Source organism: Triticum urartu, chromosome 3A, assembly GCF_056163025.1.
Source record: "Triticum urartu cultivar PI428250 chromosome 3A, HENAU_Tu73, whole genome shotgun sequence".
NCBI lineage: Eukaryota > Viridiplantae > Streptophyta > Magnoliopsida > Poales > Poaceae > Triticum > Triticum urartu.
The window spans coordinates 688,711,229-688,719,878 of NC_141875.1; the positions used below are offsets into that span (position 1 = coordinate 688,711,229).

At 41.2% G+C, this 8,650-nt stretch overlaps 1 pseudogene; it reads left to right on the forward strand.

Moving 5' to 3' along the window:
- The first annotated feature begins 1,069 nt into the window (after positions 1 to 1,069).
- LOC147981655 (uncharacterized) lies at positions 1,070 to 3,259 on the forward strand (annotated as a pseudogene).
- Positions 3,260 to 8,650: the final 5,391 nt, after the last annotated feature.

Consider the following 8,650-nt stretch of genomic DNA (forward strand, 5'->3'; position numbering starts at 1 on the left):
TTTGAAACGGCGGCGTGATCTGCATGGCTTAGGGAATCGTGCGAGATAGCAGTGCTGCCGCCCAAGATCACGCCATCCTTCCTTATAAATCACGGCCAAAATCTCTGCCGCAAATTCGGTTCGCCCGCGATTTTAATCTAGGAATCTGATAAGTGCACCCACGCGTGTAGTTGTCAGGCATGGCAAATTTTTTTTGAATGACAAATTTCAATTTTTTTTGGGGGGGGGGGGGGGGGGGGGGGGGGGAGGGGGTGGTGGTGGTTATTTTTTCTTTTTAGATGTCAACTTTAGTTGTAAAAAACATCAGGGCCGGAGTGCTTCGTGCCACATGTGTGGCATGGATCATTTGGTTTAATCTATGCCTCTAATCCTAAATGAACTTAGTTCTATTAGTTTCCTAGTAAAATATTTCTAAGTTAGAACATCACAAGTGAATATCAAGTTGAGAAGAATAGATTTTCATGGTATATGATTTTACTATACTTTAGGAAAATAGGAGATAGGTTGCCCTCTTCCTTTTCATGAGAGGAAGAAAATGTTCAGGATCAGACTAAGGTGCTACTTCACGAGACCAACATTACAAGTCGGCAATGGGCAAAACGATCAGAAAAGCACAAAAAAGATCAGCCAGTCATCAAGCAGCCAGTGATCGAGTATTAGGCAGCAGGATCTGCCTCTGTTCCTCATGTGAGCCCTCCAAAGTTTTTACGTTTATCTTCCCTTTGCGAGATGATTTGTTTCCACATGCATCCCATTCACAACATTCGCCCCATTCTAATTTGCGTTGCTCTCTTTCTCTATCCATGGGTTGGCTACTAGCACTAACATACTTATCAGCTACATGAAAAATAGAACAGGCGCAATGCGTCTTTTATAATGGGCAGGGGCAGGGCAGGTCACGCTTAGAACAGGGCAGGTTGGTGACAGCATTTGCTATCCATCTATTAATGTTGGTGTGTAGATAATGTAATTAGGTGACTCCATAGGGTCTAAAATGTAAATTATACAAACAATATATAAATCAGGAGAGAGAATGGATCAGTGTGGAACGATCCGGAGTTTTCCCAAATCCTCTTCATGCTCCCTTAAATCCCTAACTCAAATCTCTCAAATCTCATATGATTTTCAACATGGCATCGGAGCAGATTAAATCTTCTCTGTTTTTTGCTGTGATTTGAACCTATTGCGGTGTTGTGTCGTCGTGATTTGCGGCTATCGGTGGTGATTGCTGCGCACTCGAGCTGCCGCCAGGACCTGCAAGGTCATCTCAAAGCTGCGGCAAGGAGCGCCGCGACCAATCTACTGCTGCCTGTTGCATGCCGACCGCCGTCCGGTGTGGCTGCGCGTGTACTCCTGGTATTTGGCGTAGTCCGACGCTCTGGGAAACTGCTTGGTGCTGCTGTTTCTGCCGAATGAGTAAGCTGGCTTGCTGGAGCTGATTGATAGTGGTAGTAGTATTGCGGCTGCTTTTGGTAAATTGTGATTAGTGCAGCCGTATATCTCATCTCTGCTTGGTGGCCGGATTAAAATACTTCAGCTGCTTCTGTGCATTCTGAGAGCACTGGTTCATTTACTTGCTGCTAGTACTCTGTTTTTGTGCTCCATGTGTGCTGTTGTTAGTGGAGATCTGCAAAAACCAAGTCCTGTGTGTCTGGTTTTTTCTTTGTGTGTGGTGGTAAATCATGGCAGACCCAACAAAAGGGCAATCAAGGGATACTAGTATGGATAAGTTGTATGAAATTTTAAGCAAAGTATTTGAGCAGCAACAGCAACAACTGAAAGTGGTTCCTGAAGCTGTGAAGTATGCACTTGAGCCTATTCCAGTGAAGTTGGCTGGACCGGGAAATTACATCAGCTGGGCACGTCATGCCCAGTTAATTCTGAGTTCTCATGGCTACAAAGAATTGCTTAGTGCCGATGAAGAGAAACTGAAAAGCGGTATTATCACCAAACAGATCAATGATAGAGTTTTGGTGTGGTTATTAGGAAGCATGGAACCACCGATACGAGAACAAGTTGAGACTTTGACCACTGTATTTGAAGTGTAAAGCTTTGGAGAAGCAATTTTCAGGAAAATCAAATAAGATGCAGGCTACTCGCATCATGTAGGAGTTGACTAACTTGAAGCAAGGCTCAAAATCAGTGACTGAGTATGCAGGTGAGATGAAGAGATTGTATAGGGAGTTGCATTATTACCATCCTTTTCAACCCGTTGACAAGAATGATGTGGTTGTTCACCATACCTGGTTTGAACCATTTGTGGGCAAGCTCTTTCTTGATGGCCTAAATCAGGAGTTTGATCTCCACAGTCAGCTAATATTCTCCAAAACTGAATGGCTAAGCCTTGATGATATCATTTCCAGTGTGATTGAGGAGGATACTCGTCTTGCTTAACCCAATGAGTATGTTCAAGAAAATCCAGATGCACGTGCAGCCCTATCCATACAAGCTCGTCATGCTCCTAAGACCTTTGCTAAAATAGATAAAAGCAAAAAAATTTGCAACCACTGCAAAAGGCCTGGACACACAAAGGATTCATGCTTTGAGCTGCATGGTTATCCAACTTGGTGGGAAAAAGGAAAGTCTCATCTAGGGGGAGGTCAAGGAGCTCATAAAAGACAGGCGAATCTCACTACATCCAAGAGGGAGCTACCAGTAGTAGATGTGCGAGCTCTTAAGGATTTCACCTCCAAGATTAGACTCTCACAAGACTTGTCTTCCTTCCAGGATTCCTCTAAAGCTGAAACTAGTTTGCATGCCACTTCATACCAAGGTATGACACCTCACCAGACCCACAATTCTACAATGCAATTAAAATCTTGGATTATTGATACAGGAGCTACCAATCACATGACATGAGCTTCAATTATATTTACTTCCTATACGCCTTGTTCAGGTGAGGACAAAGTACATGTAGCTGATGGATCCATGGCACCTATCACAGGACATGGATCTGTTAGGTGCACTAAGACATTGTCCTTGCCTCATGTCTTACATGTTCCTAAATTTCCAGTCAATCTCTTGTCAGTTAGCTCTATTACTGAATCTCTCAATTGTAGAGGTTTGTTTTATCCTACCTGGTGTGCTTTTTAGGAGCTAGAGACAGGGAGACTGTTGGGGACTGGGACCGTGCATGATGGACTCTACTATCTTGATGAAGGGAGTGATGAAGTTGCTTTTGCATAATGCTTGTCTCCTAGTCAAGAACTACTACTACACCATCGCAGGCTTGGGCATCTCTCTTTTGCTGCATTGTTTCGTATCAGGCAGTTGGCTGCGATTCATCCATAACAGGAACATCAATATTGCCAGGCAGGGAAATGTCAGGGTGTTCATTACCAAAAGCAGCACCGTCTAGTTCACATGCACCAAAACATCTTTTATTTTCATTTTTATGTTTCAAAGAATATAATTTTCTTCCTCTTGTTGTTTTGGTCATAATCAATTATAGTTCTTAGAGTAAACACGTCCATATCAAATGGTGATTTTTTTACTTAAATTGTGGTCCATCAATTTAACCCAATTTTGTCACCTCCAGCAAAGCATCATTTTTTTGTTCTTGGAAAGCATCAGGCTAAGATTAATATCCTCTAGCAAAGTAGTGTCACCGCCCGCATCATTTTTTTAACACAAGTAAATTGTGATCAACCAATTCAACCCAAATTTTGTCAACTCCAGCAAAGTAGTGTCTTTTATGTCTATAGATTAATGTCCTACTTAAGTTTTGGAGTGACTAGGCCACCAGACTCCTTCATCTTACAAACCATGCCCAAAAAACACAAAAATGAGGCATATGTTGCATGATTTTTCCAGCCAGGGAGTTTCATAGTAGAGAGCAAGTAACAAGGGATTGAAAAACTGCTAGCCTGAAAAGAACACAGTTTCCTCCAAAACATGACATTTCTCATCTCTGGATCAGAGAGCAGACCAGACCAGAGTTTTTCCAAAATAAGGTCGAACCAAGGTGAATGTTGGTCTTAGGTTCATAACAGTGTTTGTTTGCCCCGTCTTCTTTAGGAAGATCAAAGCTCTTGTTTTTCTTTGCCCCAGTGTTTGTTTTGCTCGGCTCAGTGATCATCAGAAGTGGTCTACTCCTTGCCTGATTGTTTGAGATCACCTACTAAAAAGAAAATGAAATGCCCGGTGTTTGTTGGTTGATGGAATCGCCTCGTTTGTTCTATTTGAGATCGATGCACAACTGCTTAGCTACGTAGTGCAGGAATGTTGTACTATTCATTATTGCAGTATGGCTGGTATGATGAGCTCAAGTGCATGCATAATTTCCATGCCATTTACATTGGGGAATATATATATATATATATATATATATATATATATATATATATATGTTGCCGTGTTGAAGAAATCAGCTGCTTTGGTGGTTACTGCTGTCAACAACGTTTGCCCTCGACTTTTTTGGTGAATAATGTGCTTCTTCTGTTCATGCCAATGCAGATGCCCTGTTATGCCCTGTCAACGATTTGCTTCCCTCGATGCTGCGAGTTATTAGTTCTCATGCCCCAATGAATTCTCTTCACTATGCTCTAGGCAGTCAACTGTGGTAGATGCTAGGGTATTGTAACTGCATTTCACATGCCAAAGTAAATGTAGCCTATTAGAGGGTGATGATGTCATGTCTCTACCGTAGATTAAAATAAATGGAAGTTTAAAAATATGAGAGAAGTTGTCTTGACTAATTACATGTTTATGATGCCGGTACGTTCTGCCTCTTCCCTGGTAAAAGAATAGCAGGGATATTTTACAACTCCTGTATGTGTAGTTGCTTGTTTTTCCTATAGTTGTGGTTGCTTTCTTCTTGTATCATAAAAATATCTCTTCTGCTGCTTATCAGAGATGGCGGGAAGCAGCCACCGCCGCTCTGCGACACAGCAGTACGAGTTGGATGCTTACGAGTTCTTCACTATCATACTTGGGACTTCGGTATCATCCATGACGCAGGTATATAAAACGAGAGATCTCCCCTTCACCCATCTCATTATGATATCTGTTGTTTGCCTACATCACTCATTGTCCCAAACTGCAGAGGCTGCCTGACAGTTTTAAGAACATGCTGATGGGTGAAGATCCGCCAAATAATGTGAAGGTGCGACAGGCCGGCAGCGGGTTTCGCAGGCTGTGGGATGTGGAGTTGGTGATCAAGGAGGGCCACATGTACTTGTCTCGTGGGTGGGAGAAGTTCTACTATGCCTACGACCTGCGGATGGGGTACTTCCTTCTCTTCAGGTACGACGACGACGCCACCATGCTCATCGTGAAGGTGTTCAATGCGACTATGTATCGCATGCGCTACGCTGAAGATTATGATGCCGGTACGTTCTGCCTCTTCTTATTCCTCTACATTTGGCTTTGTCTCACATCGATTGTTAAAGGTCATTGTTGCATTTGGACAGGTAATGGGAGCAGCAGCAGCGACAATGGCTACAGCCAAAGCAGCAGCGACCATGGCTGTAGCGAAAGCAGCAGTGATTCTGGCTATAGCGAAAGCAGCATCGATTCTGGCTGTAGCGAAAGCAGCAGCGATTCTAGCAGCAGCATAGACAACAAGAAGGATGATCCGGACTGGAGTGCGGGAGAAGAGGAGCAGAGTGGGGATGAGGAGCTGCAGGATGACGATGGGCATCAGGCTGAGGATGACCTAGCGCTGGTGGTGGCTGACCAAGGGCAAGAGATGGTGGTGGCTGACCAAGGGCAAGAGATGGTGGTGGCTGACCATGGGCAAGAGATGGAGGTGGCTGAGGATGACCTAGCGATGGTCGTGCCTGAAGGTGGCCTCGGGATGGTGGTGGTGCCTGACAATGACCACGCACCGGTGGTGGCGCCGGCGATCCCACAGCTGGGCGACATGACCACGCCAATTGATGTAGAAGACTACATCCCACTGCCTCCACCGCCTCCACCGCCTCGCCGCTCTTGGCGCATCAGGCTGAGGAAGGAGAAGGAGAAGAACAATGCATGAGAACTGAACTTTGTCGGGTATGTCAGATCTCCAAAATTATATATATATATATATATACTTAGTTACCTATGTTATCTCTAATATGCTTAGTTTCGTATAGGTTAGCTTCATTTTACCTAAGTTGGCTCTAATATGCTAACTTAGAGCTTATTTGCTTAGTTTCCTATAGGTTAGCTCCAAAATAACTTATGTTAGCACAAAATGATCAAGTTTACATAATAAGCTTATAGTCTTTTTCTTATTCTTCTTCTTTTCCAAAATGACACAGGTTAGCTTCATTTTACCTAAGTTGGCTCTAATATGCTAACTTAGAGCTTATATGCTTAGTTTCCTATAGGTTAGCTCCAAAATAACTTATGTTAGCACAAAATGATCAAGTTTACATAATAAGCTTATAGTCTTTTTCTTATTCTTCTTCTTTTCCAAAATGACATAGGCTAGCTTCATTTTACCTAAGTTGGCTCTAATATACTAACTTAGAGCTTATATGCTCAGTTTCCTATAGGTTAGCTCCAAAATAACTTATGTTAGCACAAAATGATCAAGTTTACATAATAAGCTTATAGTCTTCTTCTTATTTCTTTTCCAAAATTCTTCTTATTCTTCTTCTAGTGTTATTCTTCTTCTAGTATTCTTCTAGTCTTCTTCTTTTTCTTCTTCTAACTTCTTGTTTATCATTTTGCAGATTTGATTTAATTCACGGAAGCTTGCATGGATGGAGTGCTTCTTTTCCATTTGTATTTTTATTTTGTATCAATGTGAAACTTTTGTGAATTGATGGATATCAGTGTTGGATGAACAATGTGAAACTTTTGTAATATGTAACGATGGAACTATGTGTTGGCTATGTATGTATATATGATGGAACTTGTGTGTTGGCTATGTATGTATATATGATGGAACTTGTGTGTTGGCTATGATTGTTATATAGATGCTTGTTGTATATATATGTGTTGGATATCTCATAGGTGAAATAGTGACCTGAGATTAAGAAAAAAAATTAAAAAAATTGTTACTAATGGCGCACTACCGTGTGGTGCGCCATTAGTATAGCAGACACTAGTGGCACACCGTGGGCAAAACTAATGGCACACTGCCTGGTGCGCCATTAGTATACCAGATACTAATGGCGCACCACTGGTGCGCCATTAGTAAAAAATTCTAGTGGCATGATACTAATGGCACATCAGTGATGCGCCATTAGTAGGCAAAACTGGTGCGCCATTAGTAGCCCTTTTCCTAGTAGTGCTAATGACACACTCTGTAGTGATGCGCCATTAGTATGAATATTAGGGTTTTTTACTTTTCTAATTTTTGCACAGGTTACAAAATATATTATTTGACAGAATATAGACAGTAGCACACAGCAATAGCAGATTCATCGAATACAATAGAAGATTAGTCTCCGAATACAATTCATCATATTAGTCTCCGAATTCAAAAGACCGAACAAAGATAACACATTACAAGTCTCGAGACCGCGAGTATCGAGTTTGTCTTCACATTACAAGTCGATATCGATCATCTAAACTACCATCACATAGAAGAGAGCTGCGGTCATCACGATGAGCATCATCGCGATGAAACTGGTCTTCATCCGGTTCCTCCAACGCTCCCTCCTCTCTCCCGCTAGATAGCGGGCGTATCTAGATTCCGCCTCCGCCCTAGTGTTCCAGGAGTAGAACCTGAAGTGTAGTCAGTGGCTTCACCTATGTGCATAAAAATCATAAAAATTCAAAATCATTTGAAACCTGATCACTAGTCATAAAAATTCAAGATCATTCAAAATCAAAATCTACTAATTAGTTCTTGTGCTCATCCAGTAGCAACATCTTTCATACATGATCAGTAGTCATGTACCAAATTTTTATTTAAACTGAATTTGCAAATCAACAAGAGCTCTACTAGTTTCAGACTAGATTTACACTAAATACACTAGAGTATTTGACCAGTGGTCATGTGAACTCTTTGAATTTGTAAACACTTCCAGACTTGAGCATTGAGAGTTCACAATTGCAAAAAATGTCCCTTGTTCCTGAACTTGTATTGTACTCCATTCATTCAAGCAGAAAGAAACAATTATTGTTGATACTCATGTGCTTCTTTCCAAATAATTTTATTTATTCAGAGTTTGAGAAATTTTGAACAAAAAAGAACGCAAGATACAGACTGAATTTGATGTTCAAAAATAACTGATAGTAGCATGCTATGGTACAGATAAAGTTGGGTCATAGTAACACACAGTAACATTTCTGGAATCCAAATTGAAACAATAAATCACAGGTAGCTAGCAACTGAAAATCAAATTGGCACTTCCAAACTCATACATGTCTTCTCTTTTTGTAGCATCAGTGCTCACCTCGATGGATTAACTGAATTTTCTACAAACACCAAGTACTAGGGCACACAAAATTTCTGAAATTTGTGTGCCTAACTGAATTAACTGAATTTTCAGTAACCGAATAAACTGAATTTTCAAAACTGACAAATATTAATAGGTTGACTATAGAAAATTCAATTTGCATGCTTCACTACATATAATTTACAATAATCCGAGGGGACAAATACAACACTGGAAAAGTCAATTCAGGTTTATCTGAATTGGCAGCTACAGTGATGCCATTTAAAGCTAGCTAGAGGGAAAAGCCATTTAAAAAAATCCTCTCATCTCAT